This window comes from Sabethes cyaneus, chromosome 1 (assembly GCF_943734655.1).
Source record: "Sabethes cyaneus chromosome 1, idSabCyanKW18_F2, whole genome shotgun sequence".
NCBI lineage: Eukaryota > Metazoa > Arthropoda > Insecta > Diptera > Culicidae > Sabethes > Sabethes cyaneus.
In genome coordinates, this window is record NC_071353.1 from 51,310,389 (window position 1) to 51,338,304 (window position 27,916).

A 27,916-nucleotide genomic window follows, 5' to 3' on the forward strand; every position below is an offset into this window, starting at 1 on the left:
TATTCATTGGCTTTCACCTGCTCAATCTGTTGTCCCACTATTGTGAAGCTGGTGATGCGAGTAAGACAATGTCGTTGACTAGGTCGAGGTCATTTAGTTGCTCCATCGTTAGAGGATTCTAAAGCAATTCTCGATTTGGTCTACTGTCAATCGCTCCACTTAATATCTCATCCATAACGATGAGAAAGAGCAGCGCTGATAATATGCAGTCTTGTATCACACCAGCAGTAACCCTTACAGACTCGAATAAGACGCCATTGTGTAACACCTTGCAAGAGGGCACCTCGTACTGAGCCACGTAACCACAAGGGGGCCCTGTTACGAATCCAATTATTTTAAATGCATATTTTGACGTAGAACTACGTCTTACCGCAGGGTGTCAATCCAAAATTTAGATTCAACCCAGCGTCACGAAAGAATGAAAGATTTTGAACGCTATTTTGATTTTGAGCTCTGCCAATTATGAATGGATTTTCATGGTTTAGACACCGATCGACTCATAAAAGATATAGCAATTATGTGATTTCTATTGTAACATTCTTTTTCAATCACTAATAAGTAAAAATTACCGAACAGTTTCAAGGTCAAATTATCCTATACATTTTCTTTGTGATCGCCTTGCTCCACAGGCAGGGACGACAGTTAAATACACCACCTGTTTACTGTGATTTCGATTACTTTATGTTTAGAAAAAAAAAGCAACAAAACCCCCTCGTCCCAATAGGTCAAAAATTCTTTACGACGTTTAGACTTTTATACCAATTTGATATCTGTGCTTGGGAAGTATGCCAGAAAGAATGATAAAGTCCTCTCGTCCTAACAAAATTTCTTAGGACTGCGACAAACCTAGTCCAGTTTGATGTCCTGAAAGTAAAACAATTTTGTTAAAGCATAAAACCACCCCTTCCTTTGAACTTTGCAGGATCGCGTGATAGATTGGAAGGCGATCAACGAGAGAATGTGTGTATTGAGGATAAAGGTCCGTTTCTTCAATTATAGCATCATTACCGTGTACTGCCCGCACGAAGGTAGACCCGACGATGAGAAAAAAGCGGTCTACGCGAGGCTGGAGGCAACGTACGACAGCTGCTCGTCACGGGACATCAAGATCGTCATCGGGGATACGAACGCCCAGGTCGGTAGGGAAGAGATGTATAGACCGGTGGTAGGACCCCATAGCCTGCACACCGACACAAACGATAACGGCCAACGATGTATAAACTTCGCAGCTTCCCGAGGCCTGGTGATGCGAAGCACCTTTTTCCCGCGCAAGGATATCCACAAAGCCACCCGGAGATCACCTGACCAACGTACAATGAACCAAATTGACCACGTTCTCATAGAGGGCCGGTTTTGCTCTAACATCACGAACGTACGCTCCCGTCGGGGTGCGGATATTGATTCTGACCATTAACAAGTAGCAGTATATGTACGCTCAAAGCTGCCCACCGTATACCGGACACGTCAAAGCCGCCCTCGTCGGCTGAACATCAGGGAGCTAGATAACCCACAAGCTGCCGAGAACTACACGCGAGTACTGAATGAGGCAGTGCCTTCTTCCGAGGAGTTGGGTGCTTCAAACCTCGAAAACGGTTGGGGCAGAATACGCTCGGCCAACGGCGAGACACTGGGTATTGAGCCTCGGAGTACACAAAATGATAGGTTTGATGGGGAATGCCAACAAGCGGTGGAGGGGAAAAAACTGCTTGGAAAAATTATCTAAGTATTGCCACAACGTACAACGTGCCCACGCATCACATCTTTAACGATTTCAATGCAGCACACGATACAGTCGATCGAGACAAGCTTTGGCAGATAATGCACGAACACAATTTTCCGGACAAACTGACGAGACTGATCAGAGCTACATTGGATCGAGTGATTTATTTCGTACGCGTCTCTGGGACACTCTCGAGTCGCTTCGAGATGCGGCGTGGGTTGGGACAAGCTGACGATTTATCCTGCATGCTGTTCAACATCGCTCTTGAGAGGGTGATCCGACGAGCGGGCATTGAAACGAGAAGCACGATTTTTACCAATGGTAGCCAACTTCTAGGCTTTGCAGATGACTTCGATGTCATAGCCAGGAACTTTGCGACGGCGGAAGCAATCTACTGAACTGACTGAAAGCGGAGTCTAGGAGAATTGGGCTAAAAAAAAGGACGAAGGTCTGTGCCTAGAGGCACGAATGAGGGTCTCACGTAGGACTACAAAGGCAGGTTCATTTCGACAAAGCTTGATATTTTGCAAATGTTTGTCACGCAAATTTTTAATTTACTGTATTATAATAAATGCCCTGGAATATTACTATAAATTTGATACAAGAAGGCAAGCCTAAATTTCCTAAATGCTCGTGCTCTGAGTCATTTACCACTGAATCACTTTCGACCATTTCCTTGCATATAGTTGATATGTGATTAAAGCAGAGGAGCGTTTGGTGCGAAAAAAATGTTAGGCTGAATACTGGGCAAGTTGCGATCTGCGGCTAAAAATATTGGGCTTAGCGTGGCACTGGGACTCCAACCCAGAATTTCTCGATTAGTACTCGAGTGCTTTACGCATTTAAACTATACCACACCCATATATTAATTAGTCTCAGATCTAGTTTTTGTCCTACCAGTCCAAGCATTCCATAGTTGATATGTAGCACCATTTATTGTGACAGGTTGATTTGAAATACAATTGCCTTTCAACTAACACACGAGCAGCGATTTTAAATCATGACAGTCAAAATATCATCAATTAAGCAACACATTAAACGCCCAAAGTTTATTTTCGGATCAGACAGTCGCTAATTTTTCCTCACTTTGAAAATTGCTGCATCACGTCACATGCATGAATATTCCGTCAACCACTTTTTCATATAAGACTTCAGTTTTGAATAAAAATTCTTTCGGTATATGGATACAATCGGCCAGATAGGGTTGGTCGCTCTTTTTTTTAACTATTTACTTTCAGGACATCAAATTGGACTAGGTTTATCGCGGTCCTAAGAAATATTGTTGAACGAGACGACTCTCTCCAAACGCCAAACACACTTCCCAAGTACAGATATCAAATTAGTATGAGTCTGAACGTCGTAATGAATCTTCGACTTGTTGGAACGAAGCGGCTTTGTCGCATTCTTTTATAAAAATTAAGGAAAAATGTAACGAGATCCATTAAATGCAAGTGTAGAAACTGGAATGAATGAAAATTTAAGAACGATTGTATACTTATTCCATCACCATTCCATTCCAATCACAGAGCGTGGATTTTTTGTTAGACAATTCCTAACATTTTTCAATTATTCAAAAGTTTGTTAGGGAAACGTGTAATCTGCTGCAAAATTTCCAATCGATTGATATCAATATCTCTAGAAACTATTGAGGGATGACTGAGTTATAAGTGTGCAAACTATAACCACTTTTCGTTACATGTTCGCTTTTCGTTTTTCTAAAGTGCACCCCAATATAGAAATCAAAGACGTAGTCCTACGTCAATAAATGCGCCGAAGACCATCCAAATGAAAGGAAGAGGCTCAAAGGAAACAAACGACGGCGACGAACTAGAAGTGGTAGAGAAGTTCGTGTATTTGGGATCGCTGGTGACAAACGAAACACGGACAATAACACTAGTAAGGAGATCCAGCGGCGCATCCGAGCGGGAAATCGGGCCTACTTTGCCTTCGAAAAACGCTAAGATCAGGAAGCGTACGCCGCCGCACGAAGCTAACAATGTACAAAACTTTTATTAGACCGGTAGTTCTTTATGGACCTGAAGCCGTGACGCTGCTCACGGAGGATATACGCGCCCTAGCCGTGTTCGATCGGAAAGGGTTGCGGACGATATTTGGCGGAGTACAAACTGAAAGTGGAGAGTGGCGGAGGCGTATGAATCACGAGCTACAGGCACTGCTCGAGAAGACTCCCATCGTACATCTAGCGAAAGTTAGCAGGCTACGGTGGCCCGGACACGTCATAAGGATGCCGGTCGACAGTGCCTCTTCCTCTTCAACAACCCCACCGGCACCAGGAACAGGGGGGCCCAGCGTGCACGATGGCTCGACCAGGTTGAAAGCGATTTGCGACTTCTGAGACGACTAGGAAATTGGCGACGAGTGGCCCAAGACCGAGTTGAATGGAGACGAGTGCTTGAAACAGCACGAGCCACCCCCAGGCTCTATGCTGCGGAAGAAGATGAAATTTCAGAGGTTGGGCTGACTTTTCTAGGGAAGGCTAATTCTTTCCAAGAAGGGCTTAGTATCCCCATTCCTTAGTTATGCCAATGATATTAACGATGCTTTAGTTAAATTTGCTGTTGAAAAATCGATTTTTAGATTTTTTTTGTATATTATGCTTATAATAGACACATTCCAGAGTAACGGGACACTATCCCTACCGTGCAGATCAGTTCCTGTTTTATCAAATCCTATTTTATCAACTTCAAAAATGAAGTACTCTTTAAGCAACTATTTTACAAGGTATTTGCCAAGAAATTGGTGAAACAGGAGGCGATACACAGGGTAACAACAGGCTTCATTCTCGCATTTTTGCTCAGTAGATGCTCATTTGACTATAGCGTCACAACTAAACAAAATTCAAAAAAGTAGTGTATAGAGCAAATTATTGTCTACATTATTGCTGAAGAAAGTATAGTTTTATCTTTTGTATTTAGGGCGCTATTCGATTGCTACCCCGTTGGTTACCAAATGAGCGCTCTTTTTGCTACCAACGGGGTAGCAGCCACATAGCGCCGTAAATACAAAAGATAGAACTATACTTTCTTCAACAATAGTGTAGGTAATAATTAGGTTTACAATTGTCCTTTACACAACTTCTCTGAATTCTGTTACGTTGAGGGATTGCAGTCAAATGAGCAACTACTGAGCAAAAAACTGAAAATGAAGCCTGGGTAACAATGGGTGCTAATAATTGTGTCTCGTAACGCTGGAATGTGTCAATATTGTTTTTTCTCCACATTAAAAGGAAAGTAGATGTATTGAGATTTTGAGATAAGTTTAGGTAAAGTTAGAGCTTGATTTTTTATTATTCAAATTGTTTGACGTTAAAGCTCAATTTACAAGTTCCATACTTTCTTTTATGAGCACTTTATCATATGCGAACAAAAGGGCTCAATCCCGGTATAGTGGTTAGCATTTACGCCTCTAGCGTCGAGGACCCGGGTTCAAATCCCAACCCCGCAGAAGTCACGAATGACCCAAGCCACGGACGTAGCCAGAAAAGTTCCTTGGGGGGGTTTACAAAAACAAATCTGACATAGCCTAACCGTAAGCAGCTTATTCAGGAAATGGAGAAATATTTTCAGTTAAAAACTATTTTGGGTGAAATTGAGTATTCTTCATGAGACAAATGCCGCTTAGTTGGTTTCGAGGTACGATGCTGGTCTAACAGGTAGGTAGTCATCGCATGTTCGAATTTCGGCTAGGCGGTGCTGCTAGATAGAGTCAGTAGGATTTTTGCACTAGCCCCGTAACTGTCCTGTACTCTAGTAGCCGACTGCGAAGTCTGTCGATGAAAAAGGGTCAAGTATTAATCGTTTAATCCCACGGTTTTGCTTTGCTCATCAGACAAAAAATCAAATTGAAATAACAGAGTTAAAGTTATGGCTTCCCAGCCGGCATTGAGGACCGTTGTATGTTTGAATCTCGGCTGGGAGAGGCTGTTAAAGTCCATGGAAGGGTGCTGAAGAACAACTTATCCTGTATGATTCTCAACATCGCTCTTAAGGTGATCCGACGATCAAATTTCGAAAAGAGAGGTTTGATTCTCAGTAAATGTAGCAAACTTCTTGGCTAAGCAGATGACTTTGCCAGGTGGCTAAGCAGGTGACAGAAACTTTGCCACGACGAAGGCCGTCTGTGCTAGACTGAAAGCGGAGCCTAGCAGGATTAGGCTTTAAATCAATGCGTCGAAGACCAAATACATGAATGATAATAGCTCAAATGGTCGCTATTAAGTCAGACCGAGCCAAGTGACAAAAATCTTATTTCGAGAAAAAAGCGTTCAAAGTTTGCTGCTCTGTATAATTTGTAGCTATCAATTGTTCGAAATCATCTCATAACACTGGCTGTTTGCAACATTTATGTAGTCTTATTAGAGTAAAATGTAACTTAGAAAATTCTTGATCGTTTGCTGTCATTAACTCATTCTTTTAAATTTTGCGATTTGGTCTGGTCTGATTTAACGCGGACCAAATGAGACGAACGTGCTTTTTTCGCGGACGGTAATCGTTGACGGCGACGAACCAGAAGTGGTAGATGAGCCCGTGTATGTGGGATCGCTGGTAGCCGCGGACAACAACAAAAATAAGGAGATCCAGCGGCATATTCAAGCAGGAAAAACTGCAACTTCAGAGATGCCTGGAAAATGGGCGACTAGTAACCCAAGATCGAATCAAATGGGGCTCTAAACAGCACGAACCACTCCGGCTCTAAGTTCACGACGCCGACGGGGATCGTACAATCAGCCCCGTACATTTTCCTGTACTTTAAACAACTGCTGGCTGTGAAATTTCAAGCTTGAAAGTGTATAATAAATTTTCTCCTGGGGGGGTTTGAACCCCCAAATCCCTCCCCCCCCCCCTTCGCTACGCCCATGACCCAAGCTGTTAAAGTGACTATAATCAAACAAAAAAAAAAATAAAAAAGCAAAGCCTAGGTGCTACATTCCGTTATCGAAAGTTGACCTTCTGTTTTTATACGACAGACCTCGCAGCCAGCTGTTAGAGTGCAGAAAAATTGCAGGGCCAGTTGCTACGATCCTATTGACTCTAACAGCCTCTCCCAGTCGAAATTCGAACATACGATGACTGGCTTATTAGACCAGCGTCATACCTCGAAACCAACTGGGAGGCTAAAAAAATAATATGTGATCATCTTCGGACGGTATATTCGTTTGTTCTGTACACAGTCACAGAATAAAGAAAACATAAATATTATTCATATTTTGTTACAATAATTTGCTTCAAGAAAAATGAGTGCATTTTATTACATTAAAACAGAACATCAAGTTCTTGAATGCCTAGAAGCAGTGCAGTGCGTATTTGCACGCTTTAGATTTACTTACGCATGTGGCAAGCTAAACAAACGGTTACAGCTTCGCTGGTGGAGCTTGACTATCGTGCGAACATATCATTCTTCAATGCTTCCTGCGGTAAATCCGAATCTGCTCTGATCTACAGTGATATAAAGTTGTCTTTTTTAATCAAACAATTTTCTTTCTTGCAACAAAAATGACAGCAATGCTGTTGGGTTCCCGCTACAATACCGCGCTGGACTCACTGAGATAATATAGAGTACAGTGAATTCTACCATAATAAGTTTGCCTCATACTAAGCTTCCGATTGAGGCTGGCCCCACTGATAGCAAACGATTCTAACAGGATAGTTAGCCTTAAGGGTTCGTTCATAATTGGTGCCCCAATCAGCTATCTTGGAGGCTGGATTCAAGGATAACAGCATTTACAGCGTACGCTGCGGCGGATACGTATTCTGATGGTTGTATCCACATGGTATGCAATGTTGGCAGCACTGCAAAATAGCGCATTTGTGGATTTGGCTTGAACTCTTCTTGGCAGTTCACAGTACAAACAAGGTACACTTGCATTTAATGGACACACAGGTATGTCGCTAGACGTGCTGAATAAGTAGAATTACCATAATACACACTGTACCCTAGTCAGGTCCCAGTTCAAGAGGAAAAGAAGACTGCAGAAATGTGGGTAGGCATACTGACAGTCAATGCGCCTTCTGGTATCAGCATACGAAGACAACGAGTGGTTCGTGTATTGAATGGAAGGGTACAGCGTTTTGGGTGCCTCAGCAAAGCAACAACTGAAATAGGATAGGAAATTTTAATACGCATGGTTCAAAAAATTAACGTTCATAATTCACCTCCGTGGGGAACATTTTGACTGCAACGGTTAAAATTGTTTATTGTATGGTGCATGTACATTAAACACAGAAAAAGGTTCTTCAAAAATAATTTCGTTCAGAGTAGACCAGTAGTGCGTTTTGGTGAGATCTTTTAATACGTCACCTATATCTCTTAATTTCAATTTAAATAACTCACAAACAGTCGAGTATTGTTTCCGATTTTCGGAATTTCTGTAATTCTATCAATTGTGAAACAATTTTGTGATAGCAAAAATACATCAATTTTAGAATATAGCTGCTTAATCTCGTTTATAGCTCTTTAATAATAATGTTGTTGTACAACTTGAAATCTTTTTTGGCGTTTGTGATTAAGTGTCAGAATAGGTTTAGTTTAATGACCATTTTGCAGAGGTTGGGAAATTCGTAAAATATACACCGAGCATCGGCAAACGATTTTATCATGAGAAGTGAATGATTCAATTCGGCTATAACTAATAAGCCAAATGCATTCACGTTTAATAGCATCACTAAATAATCTACTAAAACAACTAACAGTACTGTATTCTTTTCTCTTTTCATGGCGACATTATTCTGAATACTTTTCAGCGTTTCCAGGCATCCTAAAGCCGCTAAATCGGCCACGCTCAATGTGCAATATTCAATTTTTGAGCGAATTCCGATGTTCACAACGAGGTTTTGTTTGTGATAAAATTTAAAGCCGATTGATGTATTATCGGCGAGGCAGGCGAATTGTGTATGTTCATGAGAGATGTTCATCAATTCAAATAATCATTTTTTCGCGAAATCTTCAACCACTGCCATTTTGTAAAGTATAAATTCAACCATTTAATTTCCCGCATAAGTGAAAACAATCAGTTAAAATAGGGAAAATATGGTTAAAACACATTCTAGAAGCAAAATTTTTTAACGGCTTTTAATATTTATATTATGGTACATCCATTATCAACATTCTTAACCTATTATTTTTATGGTTACTTAACGAATAACCATTACTAGTATACTTGATATTATATCGGGCAACAGTTTGGATACGGTACGGTACTATTTTGGAAGATAGGCGATAATATTTACGCTTTGATATTGTTTAAATTAACGCGGGAATCAGCATTTAGCAACCACTATTGCAGTAAGTCGGAAATTTTTATGTTTCCATTAACATCGCAGTCTTATTTGCCTTCCCTAATACATTTCGCTGATGAACGAATTAGTTGGTCTGCGAGGGCTGGATGAGGAGGCGTAAAGGAAAAATGATCTCTAGAAATAAAAGCGAATGTTGGGTGAGGGTGGTGCAGCGTAAGAGAAACAACCGGTTGGTACTGCCGGAGCGCTGGATGTCAGAGTGACAGAGCGCAGCGAGCTAGCTCGGTTCGCAGTACAGGCAGAACTTGGGGCTACCAACACAGTTAATCGAAATTACTACCACCAATGCAAACCCGTCCGAGCCGATGTAGGTACAGCAAAATGGGAAAAACACAATACCGAGAGACTGTGAGCAAACGGAGGACTGGACGATTTATGTAGTTTGATGCGGTTTTCGATTTGAAAGTGGTATGACACGGTGTAGTCAAATTTTGATATGTTTTTTATTCTCGAATTATTTTAATTTTTTTTTAAATTATTATAGACATCATATTTTTTTAAAACTTACATTACATATTGTCGTTTTAATATTTACAGGCTTTTGGTGCATGAATTTAGAATTTAACAGGTAGCGGTAGCAAAACGTCTACCAATATATTGCCAAACAGACGATACCAAACGAGAGCTCCTCCAATAAAATTAATGTGCTCTAACTGTAAGCTAAATGAGATAAGCCCAATTCGATTCTACGGACTTCTTTATACAAATTTATTAGGTTTTTATGTCTTGTTTTTTCAAAGCCTTGTTTGGTATAGTCCAAAAAGTGTTAAAAATAGGGGAAAATGCCTCTGATGACAAACAGGAAAGGGGTTGGCACCACGCAATTCTCCGGAAAATTTTACATAGGATCACCAAAATATAGTCAGCATGCAGACCGTATCTTAATTGCGTCCCTTTTTTGCTCGTTTTCCCCATAGTGCAGCGGTTTCAAATCATAGTCTTTTGCAGGTTTTGGACTTAGAATTCTTGAAGCAAAAAAAACTCCGCATTATCAAAATGATGAATTTCTTTCATTGACGCTAGTTACGTACCCAAATACAAATGTAGGGTAAGGAACGAGTTAAGCAGTGTTACCTATTTTAATCAGTTGAACATAAATGATCCGAAAATGCACTTTTTTATTCATATTTTCAAAATCTTTTGATAGGATCATCTTCACAAATCACTTAACCATACATTTGGTTCACACAAACACAATTTACTGGGTTTCCGACAAGAAATATGATGAATTAAAAATTGTTGTCCAAAAACGTACATTTTTCAGCTGCTCTTCAGCAATCGCCACCTCGCTACTAACGAGTTCATCAAATTTTCAGCACTGATTACAACCACTCTGAAAGTCAAGCACTCAATTGTCACATACCATATTATTCAGTCTCTTTTTTTCTATTATCTAAGGCTTTGTCACTAGCCGAAAGTTTTATTATTTTCTAACAAAACTGAAAACAAATTCTGAATTGATGGAACCTGTTCACCAGTAGCAGCTGCAGCACAACTGATGAACTATCGTGTTGCCAAGATACTGTTTCGGTTCTGGAAATAAGAATTTTAAGTTTGAAATTAACTGAAACCTCCTATGGTGAAAACGTGGTTCAATACTTTTAAGAGAAATGTATGTTCATAATTAATTTTTCTTTATTAAAAACAACACAAAAGACAGCTTTTTCAATAATTTTCGAAGATTTTCTCAGTGATTTAATGAAGCAACGATGTGTTTCAATGTTATTTGCTTTGACAACACTGTTCTAAAGTTAGATCGTGTGCACTTCTATGTTTGCCTCTTTTGTTCTCCCACCATCCTTATGAACAGCGAGTGAGACGTCAAACTCGCAGTTTCCCATAAGAACACCAGAGAATAAAAGAGACGACGAATACCGTTTGCCGAACGGTGCGGTGAGTGTATGCCCCGATAAACAATTTAGACAGATGGCATTTTACGCATATGCCGATACGCTATGCCGATTACGCATCAGATGCCGATTAGTAGGTCGCGGATAGGAACGCGAACTTACTGAATAGGGGGAAAAGTTCGAGGGATTTTTTAACGGGACGTAAAAAAATTCAGATTTCAGGATTGCTGAAAACAGCACCCTGCGGGTGAAAATGGGTTCGGTGTGTTCAAAATTAGTTCCACCGCTCCAACTTTTCAAGCGAAAAATCAAAAGTTTAGCTCAACAATAGTGTCTTCCAATGGTAACAGCTTGAAGAACTAAAGATAGCAAGAAGATTGGTATGCTGATATCCCCCACTTAGTCAACCCATCGCTTGTAATAAGGTAAAACAATCAGTGACCCGCTTAGACTGCTTAAAACTAGTTCTTTACCCTACAATGAAAAAAATACGGTATTTCACTGGTACGAAACTTCGAAAAACCACAATGAAATAGTGAAAAGCTTTGTAAAAGTTACAGTGAAGTTGCCACAAATATTGTTGTTTTCATAGTAAATTTTAAGGAGAAATGAGTCGTCATTAATTCTGTAAACTTCAAAAGCAGTTTTTTTGTTTGAAACAAAAACTCTGTTCATGAAAATAGATATATTCCCTCCCGCAAAAATGAAAACAATAGTGAAAATGGTCATAACTATATCGCTATTATAATCCTTATAATCACCTTACGATCAAAGGTTACAGTACATTCCGAAAGCAGGAATTTCAATGGCATCTACTATTTACATTATAGTTCAACCCTTATCATTATGTTCATCATATCCTACGCTCCAAAAATATGTATGGAAAATTGTTCGTTTTCGTATGGTGAATATTCTTAACGACCCATTGTTTGTATGGTTATTTGACGAATAACCATAACTAATACACTTGATATTATACCAGGCACCATTTCATAAATGGTTCTAGATAGGAAGATAGACGATAATATTTATGGTCAGAGTATAGTTCCAATTAGTGCGGGCTGTGTTCAGATTGGCAAGACGAATGCAGTGATTACATTTCTAAAAATCAGAGGGGTTGTGTACAAGACACGACCGCATATTTAGGGGACGCAGGACTACGTAAGTCTCTTTGTAGTGGTAGTAGCATGTATCCATGCTTGTAATCATTCGATTCTTCATGCATACATGCTATATGCAACATATATACATGCTACATGCGTTGTATGTAACATTTATCAAAGTAGTAACATTGCATACGTTCAATCCTCAAAAGATTTCAGAGTTATTTCTATGTGCATTTGGAAACAATTTAACAAAATCAAGAACACAAACTATTGCTTTCCTGCTACCTTACAGAAATTAGAGATTGTTGTTATTACCCATGGTTCCCCACGTTGAAGCGATTTTACCAATTCAATCCTATTTTATCAACAGCACATCTTTTCACTACACTTTTAAAGATTTAATCGCGTTCGTAAGAAATCTGTTGGCACGAGGGGGCTTTGTCACTCTTTCTGGCGTAATTCCCAAGCAAGGATATCAAAGTGGTCTAGGTTTAATCGCGGTGTTAAGAAATCTTGTTGAAATGAGAAAACTTGGTCACTTGTTTTGGCTTACTTCCCAAGCACAGATATCAAATTGGTATAGGTTTAGATCATCGTAAAGAATATTCCAACCAATCACGCGCGAGAATTCTGGTAAAACATAGGTTCATTATTTTCAATTTGTCAATAGTTCAACATCAAGAATCCATGCTTTTCTTCATTTGGGCGAATTCTTAGAAGATTTTCCAATCGATTGGTGTTAGAATATTGAAAATCGTTCGGGAAACCACTAAGCTATTAGCGTTCAAAACCTGACCACTTTTCGAGAAAGATTTTTTGGAATTACCCCCTCTACCAGCAACCTTCCTGAAAGACGTAGTCCTACATCAAAAGAGAGACTCTGTTTGGGGCTGGAAATTGGGCTTTCCGACGAAAAGTAAATGACTGCTTATTAATCCTTATTACAAACCGCAGATTTTACACTAAATTCTCATCGAAGGACCGTTAAAGGGTGTTCTAGAGTGCACTCCATTCGAAGCGCGTGTTCGTTAAGCTGTCGCGGCAATCGTTAGAGGGTCGACCCAGTGACAACGATCGGTATATGACGAGATTTAATTCCGGACTGCCCGGATAATGCGATAAGTGCGCGACATACATTGAGCCTGGAATAGATCGTGTGATTCGGCGTGTGTGATATGCTATGCGGCGCGAGAGGGAAATTTAGTGTAACGTGAATTGACTCTCGAGCAATCGGTAGTGTAGACCGTGTAGTGTAGTGGTAGTGTAGATTTTTCATGGTTTGAATATCTTTTTTGCCACTTCATCCAATGTTCGTTCTTCACAAAAAACACATTTACTTCCCCATAAAGTACAAAATAAGGCCATTTTTAAAGTTTTTGTCCTTCCGACGTTGGACAACTGAAGGGGGGGGGTGCACCTAGTTTTAATCATCGTGCCCGTAGGTAAAAAATCTTCGACCTGTTAGGACGAGGGCGTTATGTCACCTTGTCTGGCGCACTTCCCAAGCAGACATCAAATTAGTCTAGGTTCCCTAACACAGACATCAAATTGGTCTAAATTTCAACGTTATATGAAAAAAGTCTGACGGGTTGTATGCAAGATGCGCCCGCATAGATTATGTAGGACTACGTAAGTCTCTTTAATAGCATTTATCCATGCATGTAATAATACGATTCTTCATGTACTGTCAACCAAAAAAGTATTTGGACAGCAGCACAAAATTTTTCTTTTAATAATATTGCTCAGTATTTTTGCAAGGAATTGTAACACAATCTTTAAAACCTTTGACTAAATCATATTTAGGAGTATGGCAATAATTAGGGGACAAGCACTCCGTTTTGAATAATAGAGTCCATTTAGTTTGAAGTGCCTAAAACTGCAGTCAAAAAAGTATTCGGACAGTTGACTATTAGTTAAAATAAATTTCCTTTCTCGCATAACAGCTCCCAAGCAACAATGTGAGTTGTATTGTATACTTATTGCAGCATTCAAGACCAATTTTGGTCTTAAATAGTAAGACTAATTTTGGTCTTAAAGAGTAAGACCAATTTTGGTCTTATATGCCATCATAAGAGCGTAATAAAACCCAAATTGTTACCTGGGATACCTTGTATGACCATCTACATTCTTGATGACATCCCTATCAGATGTTTCTAACAAAAATATTACCTGGAAATTAAATAAAAAGAAAACGTATCCAATTTAATTCTACTACGTATATTTTATTCTTGACAGATACGTATTTCGCCTACGAGGAAGCCTGCAATTCCTCAGTGTCTCAGTCTCAGTTCGTATTTTACTAAAACGCTCCAAAAACTTCAGTCAAAAATATTACATAAATGTAGCTCTGGTTGATGTTTCTATCAAAGTGTGTTATAAATGTGATAGCAAAACTTGCAACACAGGAAATGTTTTACAAAGAATCTATCTCGTTTTGCTACTTATAGCACGTTTTGTTAGTTTGGTTACAAAGCAGGGCAGAATGCATGCTGGTTTTTGTTACTTCTTGAAATAAACTTGATCAAATTTTATCATAATTTGATATAATTGTGATATGCCTAGAGCGGATTTTGTTACAATTTTTGTTATTTTAACTACTAATGAGGCCAAGTTTATACCACTGACGAACTGACATGACACATAGAAGAAAATTCTTCAAAAACCATCGTCCTACACATTTTGCTTGCACACTAGCGCCCTCTGTTATGCATGTTGCGGAGTAGCTTGCATTTGCAGGGTTTTATACTGTAGGTTTTATACTGAAGGTTTTTTACATTTGTATGGTTTTATACTGGAAGCTCGAAGCGAAGGAATTAACGCAAGTGTCTCGTCTGTTTGTCTGTACTTATACTAATAAGACCAAGTTTAAGTTTATAAGGAGATTTTGTTATATAAAGCTCGTTATTTAGAACTCATTTTGTAATAAATTTGTTATTTTCATTTGATCGGGATGTTTTAATTTGTTTAGTATAGAATTAACCAATTTTTTCAAATACTGCTCTATCGTGTGCTGACCATTTTTGTACAAGAGCTCGGTTTACACTATTTTGATTAGAAATTCAATGATTTCTTGATTAAATAAAAATCAAATTTATAACAGATTGTGTTCTGAATAACAAGTTCTTTATAACAAAATTTCCTTCGGGTTTTGGTGTCCTAAGAGATGATAACAAAAATTGTAAAAAAAACTGCTTTCGGTGTATCACAAAATATATCAAATTATGCTATAGTTAGGTCTTTATATCAAGATTTCAAGATCTGTTCTGATTTATAACTAAAATGTAGCAAATCGTGTTATGTGTGTCGTCAATTTTTCTATCACACTTATAACAAACGTTGATAGAAATATCAACTGGAGCTACAATTCTGTAATATTCTTGTTAGAATCATCTGATCGGGTCCTTATTATCGATGTGAAATTATCTTAAAAGATAATAAATGGAGCTTAAACATGGACTGAGTGGGGCAAAAGTTATGCAAAATGATGGCTAAATCTACAATATCAGTAAATTGCAAAAATCGTATAACGGTAAATCTAAAATCACAAAAATGTTTGTTTAATATTACGGAAAATTTGAGGAATAATAATATAAGAGTATGTTCCTGACTAGGCTAAAACGTGTGCCTATCAAGCACTAAAATTCTTCTGGTTCTCGTTAGCTTCATATAAACCACGTCTCGCTGTTTCCCGCAGTGTGAACAAACAACTACGTGACGTATGCCGGCTTTGGTCGGCAGTCGTCCAACGGATCGATTGCGCACACCCTCTGGCCGAATAAATACTTTTATGAGGAGAAACGTATATATTTTGTACGAGGAAAAAAGAGACTTCACCATTATGGTATATACACGTATCTACGGCGTATAACACACCACATAGAGAGAAGATAGAAAATTCAATGTTTTTAGTTTTTCGATTCACCAACAATGCGGAGAGCCTTGTGCCTTGAGTCACGCTTTGACTCAGACGTATGAACGGCTAGACTAGGCAAACCGGACCGTTCGTTGGACGGACCGAACAAATGGACTCATAGACGACTGGCTGCTGACGAAATAGCACATCAGCCAGCAGCAGAGACTGGCTACCTAGAGTCAGTGCCAAGAGTTTTGCGATTCCGAAGAACCGTAGGAGATGAGATGCACCGTATAACCGAATCCCTGTTCGTTTAGTTTTCCACAACCAGTTCAACACTAGCGCGACCTTCTGCTGGTAATTTCAAGAAAATTGCCAGCAGAAACGTGGAAATCAGGTTACGAAAAGGTAACTCCTCCACACGGTTAAATGTTTATACTATTTCAACAACTGATCGCTAGGATACTGAGCTCTCTCTTTAGAAGCTATACATGTCCTTGCTTTACTGGTGTACACGCTTCAAGATTTCCGGCCAAAGAAAAACGTGTTGGCCGCAATGCGCGTGTATTCACTTCACATGCTCTTTCAGATTATTCAAAATCTTTAAATTATCCTTCTCGTCGTATGCACGCCTATCTGTTGGTTTCTCGTGCGCCTGCTTCTGGGTGGTTAATCGGTTGGCGGGAATTAGCGGTAGAGGACGATAAACGAGAGAGCAAATAATCGCGGCCGAATCGAATTCGACTGAAATGATAAATCGATGAGTCAGTATGCATGCAATATGTAGCAGAGTGGTATTTCACAGGCCGGATCCGCGAGCAGTACAAGAATACAAAGGACTGTAAGCGCTGCTGACGAAGATATGCGGCGAAAGAAGTTAAGCGGTGCAGTTTGGCGGTTTAGGAGAAGTATTCTATCGGTTGAAGTCTGAAATGTGGTCATGTGACGGTGCGAATTGCCGGCCAATGATGCGTGATACCACGCGCGTGCGAACTAGTCTGAATATTTAGTAGATAAAGCTTGGCAATTTGCAACATTTGGTCGAATGAATTGCATTCTAACAACAAATGGTGCATGAGTATATTTGGGAAAAATGCTTAATTTGCATTTGTGCTTTACGTAAATTTAGAACAAACATTTCTGTATTCTCCTCTCTTTTCTAACTTTTATCGAAACAGTTAACGTAAAAACGTTGTCCATTAGCAACAATTTAGTGTATGTTGTATAGAACTAAAATAATTGGAAATTCAAAAAACAAAGAACATTCGTGACCTTTCAACCATATTTGCAAAATATCAGCCAAATCGCTTTCACCTTCCTGAAAAAAAATCATTTTAAGTTTGATATTTCATGCTAAAGAGAGTAGACTCCGAAAGACGTCCAGTTAAACCGAATTCGCAACACTAAGAAATTATTGCAAATTGCATCAAAAACACGAAATGCAACAATCTTGCAAACAGTTTGCGAGTAAAATCCCAGCAGAGAGCTGTCAAATATTTATGTCACCTACGAATGTCCGACACACAAATGGCCGAATCACGAATGGCCGAAACACAAATGGCCGAAATTACAAATGGCATAATATATCTAATGGCCGAATCACGGTCTTCAACCTGCAAAAACGTGGGGTACATGCTGTCCTTACTCGCTGTCGCTCGTTCGGTCTTAACTAAGGGATAATCTCTACTAGTCAGTAAACCTAGGAAAATGCATACACCTAAATAGAAGTGGTTTCTGCAGAGGGGCTGCCCCCTTCCCCCCGCAGTGGCCTGCTCTTCCGACGGAGGGTCACCGGCGCACACTCGCGGGCTGCGGCCGTCTTTCCCTGAATCATCTAGGAAACATTTCCTACTAACGGTAAATCGGTCTCGCACATTATAATGAATGAAGTTCACTTGCGCTTAGGGGAACAAAGAACTATCAATCATCTATACTCTATAGTAAATAGTTGTGTTGCTTCTTTTGTTTTTGGATTGATTAAAGTTATTTGTGATTTGGTTTTTGAACCTTATTACCCTGATCGGCGACGCAGAACATATCTCTCCTTTTTGAGATATTGCAGTCTGCGTGCTATTTGTGCTCCGCAATTGCAGAGCAAGTGTTCCGAAGTTAAATATCATCTTGTACGAAACCGCGATTCCGAACATGATATTTACTCGGACAATGTCCTGTCACAAGACCGGTAAACGTGCTGAGATCTCTCTTATTGAGATTCAGCAACTTTTGAGTACCGTCATCCGGGGCGAGATTGTGCCAAAAAAGCATATGTTTTTGTTCTTTAGCTCACAATTTAGGAACTAAGTTGATTTAAAACCTGTCAATATATACTAAATTGTTCAATTAACCACTACCGCAGAGATGGTTTAGTTACAATGAAACCTAATTTTACAGGAAGTGCATGAACTTTGGCACGATCTCACGCCTTCTAGGGGGTGACGTTGTGCCAAAAACATAAATCTAACCAGTGACCATTAGCATGTTCATAAACAATACACATAAATATCAGTATAAAGTAGTTCATAGGGGGCTGTCGATGAACTAAGTAGACTATTAGGGGCAGGGGGCCGGCCCAAAACAAAGCATCATACAAAAAGTATGAACGAAAATAACCCGGGGAAGTCGGAAATAACCAAAAATGAGTTCGTAGTCAATGGACAGCCTTTATATAGCCAGTAGCGTTTCTAGGATTAACAAGGGGGAGACATAGGGAGGGCGTATATCCTAAGGGGGCATATCTATTTCATCATTCAACAAAAGTAACCATTACTTCGTTCCCTTAAGCTCGAAAAGTACAAAGTTTGGAAAAATATTATTTCCGTAATCAAAACTTATCCAACGCATAATAACCTTTCAATACATTGTAAATGATTACTTTATATACCTTCAAATTAGCAAGTTGATGCGATTTCTTGTTTGGGTTGCTTTATACGGGACATTTTTTACAAGCGTTATTTCCGAGTATTTTTGAAACCCTGTTTAGGCTAAATAGGTTGCTAATATTATCTGTGCTCCATTCTAAGTTATGAATAAATATGTTATGTTCATCATCATTTTGAATTTAGGTCACCCGTTTCCATGGATATAATAAATTTTCACAAATAAACATTTTTGGTTTTTGGCACAATCTCACCCCCGTGGCACAATGTTACCCCGGATGGTGGTACCTTAATACTCGGCGTTATAGATTTTTAGATTGTGTGAGCGATTGTACGGTCATCCCATTGGCAATGACTGTTCGGCTCTCCCATAGTTTCAGCTCACCCTTCAGAGTTGGAGCCACCTCGTCTGTCGACTCACTACGAGTCGGCGTATTGAGGATAGACGAGGAACAGGGCTAGGTGTTCCTCCCCTATTCTCCTATCCATCTCCTTCGTTTCTTTGTTTTTCGTCAGAGAGAGCATGCACGGTAAGAAATCTTCCACTGCATCGGTGACCGGCTAGATGCATCAAGGGCAAATTGCTGTGGAGGGCGCCCTGGTACTCTACGGACTCCGTTGCGGCGAGAGAACGGCTCGGTACGGCTTGCGTCACACCTTGGATTATCCATTCAAGTCTTTACATAATAGCCATGGATAACAGCTATTAAAACCATCCTCCTTATAGGGGCTTTGGACGCTCTGCTATGGTTCTTAATAGTCATACCTTCTACAAGAACCGTCTTGCAGGCGGAGAGTTTACACTCAGCATTCGCATGCCTCCTTTTCTGTCCGTATACGACCCTAGTCTCCACCGGTTGTCCGATTTCCACTAAGGAACGTATCCCGGATGGTACCACGAGGAGGTAGAGATAGGAGTTGCTGAATAAGAGGCTGTGGAATTTCGTGGTAGTTCTGGAGCGCATTATTCACCCATTTACCAACCAAACTAATGATAAACCGTTGCGTCTATTGATATACAAAAATTCTCTTAAATATACTATATTAATGAAATCACTATTAAAAGAGCATTCAAACCACTGTGCGACGCAAGTAAGTTTTTGTTAAGGGCCAAACAGAATGCTGCGTCAACGCGTCCGTCAGCGTTATTCTGACAGTTTTCCCATGGGTTTACTGTCAGACTAACGCTAATGGATACGTTGACGCAGCATTATGTTTGGCCCTTTACCCTGCGGTAAGACGTAGGCAATGAAGATATTAAAAGGAAGAAAAGAATAAAAATATGAACTTTCGAAACATTCTATCACTATACACTTTTGTCATAGACATACATACTGGCATCACTTTTTCGTCATTGAAAACATGTATGCGGAAATTGATTGATATTTAAACATATTTTTCCAAGTGATTTTGTGTTGCCAAAAACGAATACTTTTGTTCCCAAAATCGGTCCGTGTTAAAATCGAGACATACCCAATTCGAACCATACCAAAATAGAAATTCCTCTGTACTTGTGAGCAGTTCAGCGTGAAATGACAAAATATTCTGATGATTCTTTCTGATACAGATTAAACTTTACCTACATATTTCATAGAAAAAAACTTGCACCATTTTAATTAAAGGCTAATTCACGAAAAGGGCGTATTATCATATATCGAAAACGGAAAATCATATCTCAAAAACTATCGATTGCTCAACAATCATGTCTAAGTTGCCAGAAATCGACATCTAAACATGAAAAAATATATATTAAAAATTAGTTTTATGTTGTTGAGATCGACTGGGATGTATAGTGCAGTATGGTCAAAAGTTTTAGGTATACACTTTATTTTAGCACCAAACCAATGTATTTGAAGCCGATACATTTGTATCTTCCGTCCGTTGGTAATCAACGACTAGACTCTAGACAAGAAAATGTAACAATATTCCCTTTGAAAAAGGCCAAAAGCGAAGGCCGAAACGTCAGGCAGTAAAAAAACGACCGTTTTCGATAGACAACCGACTGTGCAGCCGAAAATCTATACCTATAAAAATGGATTTCTGTCTGTCTGTCGGTATGTATATTGAATCGAAAACTACTAAACCGATCGGCGTGAAAATTTTCTTTTAGAGGTTTTTGGGGCCGGGGAAGGTTCTTATGATAGTTAGAGAACCCTCCCCCTCTATGAGGGTTTTAGAAGGCAGAAATTTGGTGGTGCTGCTAGAAAGAGTCAGTAGGATCGTTGCACTAGCCTTGTAATTGTTCTGTACTCTAACAGCCGACGGCAAAGTCTGTCGAACAAGAAGGATCAAGCCTTGAAAGGCATTTAAGGCGGAACCGAAAGTGGCTAACGTTATTGTGTTAGTGCGACAAACACTGTACTGTACATCTCATGTGTTCGTCAAAACCCTAAACGTTTATTTGAATATTGTATCAGTATTGGTAATATATGTCAAATAGCGGAGCTTGCAAACATAAACAGCTGATCCGCAGCCAACCGCACTGCCTACAAACATCGCGAAAAAGTGTTTGTTTTCTTTATCAAGGCATTCCGATTCAATCAAAATTAACAGCAGCAACTGAATAATGCGTATAGGATCACTAGGATGTTTAATTAATCCGCTTGCATCGGATTGCGTTTTTGATTCCTGCGTTTGCGTTTTGTTTGTTTACTTCAATCTAAAATTGAATTGATTGATTTTGATTGAATTGAAAATTGATTGAAAGCTCTTTAAAAGCTCATTGATGTGATGAAAGTTTGATACTGTGTTGCTGCTTTTCCGGAAATCGCTAGTTCAACGAAATATGTGCGCAACCAAATATCTATTAACTAATTGCAGATTATACGTTTTATGAACACTTAATGATCTATATGATCAATTAAATTTATTTTCCATTAGCAATTATGTTTTGCTGAGCGTTTATTGAGACATAGCAGTTCGATAAATTGAATTACAAGTTTTAGGAAATTATAACAGCGCTGGAAGCACTGATTACGTGACGAAAGCGTGCTCTGCCAATACAGATGCATTTTTAAGGCACAAAACAATACATGCTTCGAATGGTAGCCATTTACCCAGCCATCTTTGAGCCACTTTCGGTGTCCCCTTAAGTCAAAGGTTTTGTTTTTTTCGCATAACGGGTGGCAACTAAAATTTTGGAATTTTTTCGCGGCCCTTATGCTCAACAACAAACGAGCTCAGAGAGAAATGAGAGTATGTATGTGTTAGCTCTCTCTCTCCTCTTTTTGTTAATATTTTTTGTTTTGTTTATGCTAAAAATGGCGTCGAAACAAGAAGCATTTCGGAAGCGCGTTGTACACTTCTACGAACTGCAACAGAAATCTCGGCAAAGAGTATACGGTACAACATTTAAAAAGCAAATATGTTGCGGCTTCGACTGTTTACCATATTCTAAGATGCCCAACAACTATTCGCAAGCAAGGTAGTGGAATACCAGCCAAAATTATGGACGCAGAAGGACATCGTTCTCTTTCTCGTTTCTTCAACAACAAGCCCTTTGGTTTGATTATCAATTAAGATGCACCAGACGAATGTTTGAAGAAAATTTTAATCCCGTTTCTACAAAAACATCATGCAGATGGACGATACGTGTTTTGGCCAGATAGAGCATCATCGCATTACGCCAAAAAAAACATAATCGTTCCTGGATACTCATTCGATCCCATTTTTACCCAAAAACCACGAGCCGAAAAATCTGTCTCAGTGCGCTCAATCGAAGATTCCTTCGGGATTTTGAGTTCCTTGGTGTACAAAAATAACTGGAGAGCCGCGAATGACAAACAGTTGATGGGTAGAATCAAAGCATCAAATCGCAAAGTTGATATGAGGGCCGTACAACACTCCTGTTTCGACATCAAACGAAAGCTTCGCCGAACAGCCGATTGCGGACCATTTTCAAATTTACACTAATTTTTTTCAACAATGGATAATGTATCTTTAATTTCGGTAAATCAGATCTTCTTCATGTATTTTTGTCTTTTTTTGACAGCTTGGGGAAAAAAATTCCAAAATTTTAGTTGCCACCCGTTAGCATATAAATTTTTAACATAAATGCTTCTAACAAACATCTTTCTGAATGCAGCCGTTTTCGAGATATTTGTGGAACTACTATCGTGAGATATAATTTTTGTAAATCATTTTGTGTGTCGTTAATTAACACAGCTAATATATAATAGCAGTTCAACACTTCTAATTGATCATTCTAAACTAATGTACTTTTTTGCATTTTTTTCGAGTGTGCAATATTTCTAAAGTATCTGCTAACTGTAATAAAAAATAAGCGCACAAAAGATAATTAAGTTGTTTGTAAAAACAATTGACGATCAAAGTTTACTGTTCAGCCCAATATTTACAATAAAGAAATACAACTTCCTAGTTTCCATTTTTATTCTAACACATTTGAAAATCAAACTTGACTTCTTCACCTTTCCACAGCGACGGCTAGGCAGGCAAGAAAAACAGGATCCCCGGTTCGTCTCGATCCTTCCGACGACGGTTCATCCACGTGGCCCGTGGGGGCACAAACACTCGAGGAACTGTGTATAGATTTTCCCTCCGCTTTTTCCGCCTTAGCTTTCTCGTTCGAAAGGCCACAAGGAGGAAAGTCTCTTTCTCGTCATTTTCTGCTCCCACACTCGGCCGGGTGGTTTGCCTTTCCGTGTGCCGCTTAGAGTTGATGATGGAAAACGTTCCGTCGTGCAATTTCTGCAACCAGCATTTACGGTGAATGCCGTCACGGGTCTAGTGTCATCTTTTCCAACCCAGCGCTATTCTACCGCAGACATCTGGGACAAACGGAATTGCTTTCCTCCGGGAAATGTTCATATTTCGGTCTCTATTTATGGACGCTCCCTTGGTGATGGGATGATACTTGTACAGTTTGCTCTTTCTCCCCCTTCATTGCTACCCACCAGTATTCCAGCTTAATTTTCTTCGCCATTCGATGACGTTCGGAGGCATGGAGATAATTCTGACCGACCGTAGTGAATGTTTTACGTTGGCATCGCATTGGCGAAAGATGAAGACAAAGCAAGGGTATTTTGCTTCAGGATAGCACGCACGCACAAGCATAGTCCGCCCTTACAGTGACAATCACTGTTCCACAGAAGCTTCTGAATACATACCTAGCTTTGCTTCTGAACGCACGTGCGTTAATGGCTGAATAAAAGCAGTACTGTGAAGCGCGTCTATGACACCGTTTTGTTTCTAATGTTGCGTATCTTAGCTTCAGTTAGACATCTTGCATTTTAGGATTTGATTTGCGAAAAATCGCAAATGGCACTGATTAATTCCGAATCCTTATTATAGCTGCGGCTATGTTCAAAAATAACGTTTCACAAAGAAATTCATATGTAATGTAAAATTATAGATTGTTGTAACATTAACGGGAAACTAGCAGTCATTAACCTTTCGTCAGAAAGCTCAATTTCAGAAGCAGTTTTTGAGCTCAAAACAGGAGCTCTGTTTTTAAAAATGTATTCACTACGTTCATCTGGCCAGTCTGAACACAGAGAATATATTTTCATGAACAAAATTTTTGTATCAGCCACAAAACTGCTATCGAAATTTGCAAAATCGATGACGACTAATTTCACCTTAACGAGGGTGTCAGGAGAATGTAATGCCCCTCGCTTCCATTATCATGTTGTAGCAGAATTAAATGAAACAAATTTAAATTTAAAACTTTTTTAATTTTGTTCAAATTATGTGTACTTATTCCTTTTCAGAAAATTTATAAATACCAAAAAGGCAGTTGCCAAACGAGGAAAGGACGTGTCAATGGTGGAAAATAGTGAACTGGTTAATACTGATGGAGATTCAGATAAAAAATTAAGGTTTGTAGCTGATGAAGATAATCTAATATATTTCCAGTTATTACAGTTGAAGACCATTTTAGTTCAACATGGACCGATGCTTGATTGTTGTTTTCAATATGTAACTCTTCCGTATTTTGTTGAATTCCCTAAAAATTAAAAAAAAAAATTAAACGGTTTACGCGATTTTTATTCAATGTTCTGGAACGGGGGGAGGTTTGGTTGACGTTATGTAATTTAATATGTGGGTTATGCCAAGCATTACTTAATGTTACTTAATGTAATAGTGAAGGGAGGGGGTAAAAAACCGGAATTTTTGCGTTACGTAATTTGTGTACTACGCCTAATCAACCCATCGCTTATAATAAAATAAAACAATCAGTGATACGACTAGACTGGTTAAAATAGGTTCCTTACCCTATTTGATTAATTTTTAAATTTATTTAATCGCTTTTGTAAATGCAAGTGTGATAGGGAAGCACAGCTTTATCTTTTAGGACGAAGAAAGGATGTTTGAATTCTCCACTAGACGCGGTGGAGTACACGTTGAGTCCAGGTATTCACAAACTTTTTTGGAATGAAAATCTACTACGTATAAAATAATACGCGTAGTTGTTATGTTTTTTCAATCTTCCGGCTTAGTCACCAAGTCTCTGTCCATCGGGTATTCACTGCATGTCGCCGCGCACCGCCGATCGCATAATTGTACGACCTCACTTGACTGCGTGCATTCTCCATTAAGCCCGGCTCATCTGGGTCTGTGACGACCGAACCGTCACTGATAGTAAAATGCGGTAACGGCTGCAATTTTGCTTGCAATAATCGTTGCCGCTGCCAACAAACGCTGACTATCGAAGAAGTTTAAGTGAAAAGTAATACTCATAGATACTAAGGCTGTGAACCATTTTGCGAAATTTTTAACTTTTGGTTAAAATTTGACAGTTCGATGGTTTTTCGAAAATAACCCTGCCCGCGAGCATGGTTAGTTGTGACAGTTCGATGGTACGCTTCTGAGAGCCAATGAGATATGCCACAGGTGAGGAAAGAGCTTCGATGTGTTTCACTGATTTTTCCTTGATTTTTTTTTTCACCAATGTATGGATGTTTAACATATAACAAATTTGTTTATTCAACTCGAAGTGAAATTAGATAAATTATATCTATCAAATAGGAGCAAATGAACACCAAAAATTCTTCCAATTCCAACCTGGATTGAATAAATAAATTCACTGTTATAGAAACATATCGTCATCCTCACCTTATATATGCTCTCATTGAGTAAAACAACTATCAATCTGTACAATATGAAATGGTTCGCATTCTGAACTGATTTTAACCACTCGAGGAGAAATAACTATCGAACTGTCAAATTTTAATTAAAAAGTTAAAAATTTCGCGAAATGGTTCACAGCTTAAATACTTTGATTGTGAAAAGCTAATTCCAGAAATTGTATTGATTGTAACACTAGTGAAATAAAAATGTCGAATGACAATGTCCAATGTGATGTCCTGAAAGAGAACAATTCTAAAAAAGCGAGCGACCAATCCTATCTTTCGCCCGATTGTATCCACATACATACAGGATTTTGTTCAAAACTGATGTGTCTATGAAAAACTCTGTTATTTTCGAATACAACATTGATGGTCAAGCACTTGAAATGGTTGAACAAGTCAACGATTGATTGTATTCCAGGTTCAATCATCACATTTATACGATAACAAATAAGGCTTTCGCAATTCTAGGTTTCGTGAAAAGAAACACTGAAGCAGTCCAGGATATACACGCACTCAAATCGTTGTACTACGGTGCACTTGTCCGCAGTATTCTGGAATACACTGTTGTTGTATGGGCCCCATACCATGCTGTGTATATCAATAGATTAGAGGCTGCCCAAAAAAAAATCCTGAGATACGCTCTGCGTTTTCTGCCCTGGGACGATCCTATAAATCTACCAGCCTATGAGGAAAGCTGCAAACTGATCGTCCTGCATTCGTTAGCTGCGAGACGGAAATTATTGCAAAGACTTTTTGTTTTCGGACTACTAAACGGAGATGTTGATTGCAGCCTTGATTGCAGCTCTCTTTTAAGCCAAGTAAACATCCGTATCCCCCGAAGTGTTGTACAAACTATGGGTACGCCGAACCTTGGGCCAAGTGCTGCCGTGTCTTCAATTATGCTGGTTACGTGTACGATTTCGATATTAGTAAATTTGTTTATAAACGTAGGATACAACTATTAGACTAAAGCAAATTGTCTGTACAACTCTAAGTTAACAGGAAATTAACAGTCATTGACTTTTCGTCGGTGAGTCCAATTTCAGAAGCAGTTTTTTGGCCCCAAAGAGGGGTTCTGTTTATAGAAATGTATTCACTGCATTCTTCTTACCAATCCGAATACAGCGAATATATTTTCATAAAAAAATGTTTGTTTCAAACAAAAAAAAACTGCTTTTGAAATTTGCAAAATCGATGACGACTAATTTCACCTTAAGGATAATATAATACAATAATTGTTTACATACTTTCTATTTTTTGCTGTCAACTGATGAACAGAGTGTCAAAAAGAGCTATTGATGTGCAGAGGACGTTAGCTAATTGATGATATTTTAACTGTCATAATTTTAATTCGTGGTTCGTATGTTAGTTGAAATTTGAAAGGCAATTATATTTCAAATCAACTTGTCACAATAAATGGTACTATCACAGACAAACAGACGAGACACTCACGATAATTCCATCGTCCAATCAAAAACCACTCATTTTTCAAAAAAACATGTTTCGAAACACGGCCACACCGCGGTGCGCGAGTGTTGCTTCGAGTTTTCAGTATAAAACCACACAAATGTACAAAACCCTGTAAAAGCAAGCTACTCCGCAACATGTGCAGGACGATGGTTTTTATAGGATTTCTTCTATGCGTCATGTCAGTTCGTCAGTGATACTATGTATCAACTATTTTCAAGGAAATTGACGAAAGTGAACAAGGGGTAAATGATAACCCAGATTATTTATTTAGTTTTTTCGTTCAATCATAAGTTGTGCGTCCAATAACAAATATTTTATGTTTTGAGCAAGATCCTTAAATCAGTTAACTTTCGTTTCAAGCCAGTTACCTAAAGTTGACTAGTGCTACTTGTCACACAAAAATGTTCAAAATGCGGCACCGTTGCCAATCACCAGAAGAAGTTTGATTGTGACCTGATGAAACTCTTATTGGAACTACCAGCTCTAAGAAACGGATTAAACTGAAATACAGAGCATCGGCATTTAAGAAATTTAAACTAAATATGTCTCCTTGTATCAAATTTCTAGGAATGTCTCAGAGCGTAACAAACATTTGCAAAATGTCATGTTTTGTCGAATGAACCTTCATTCGTAG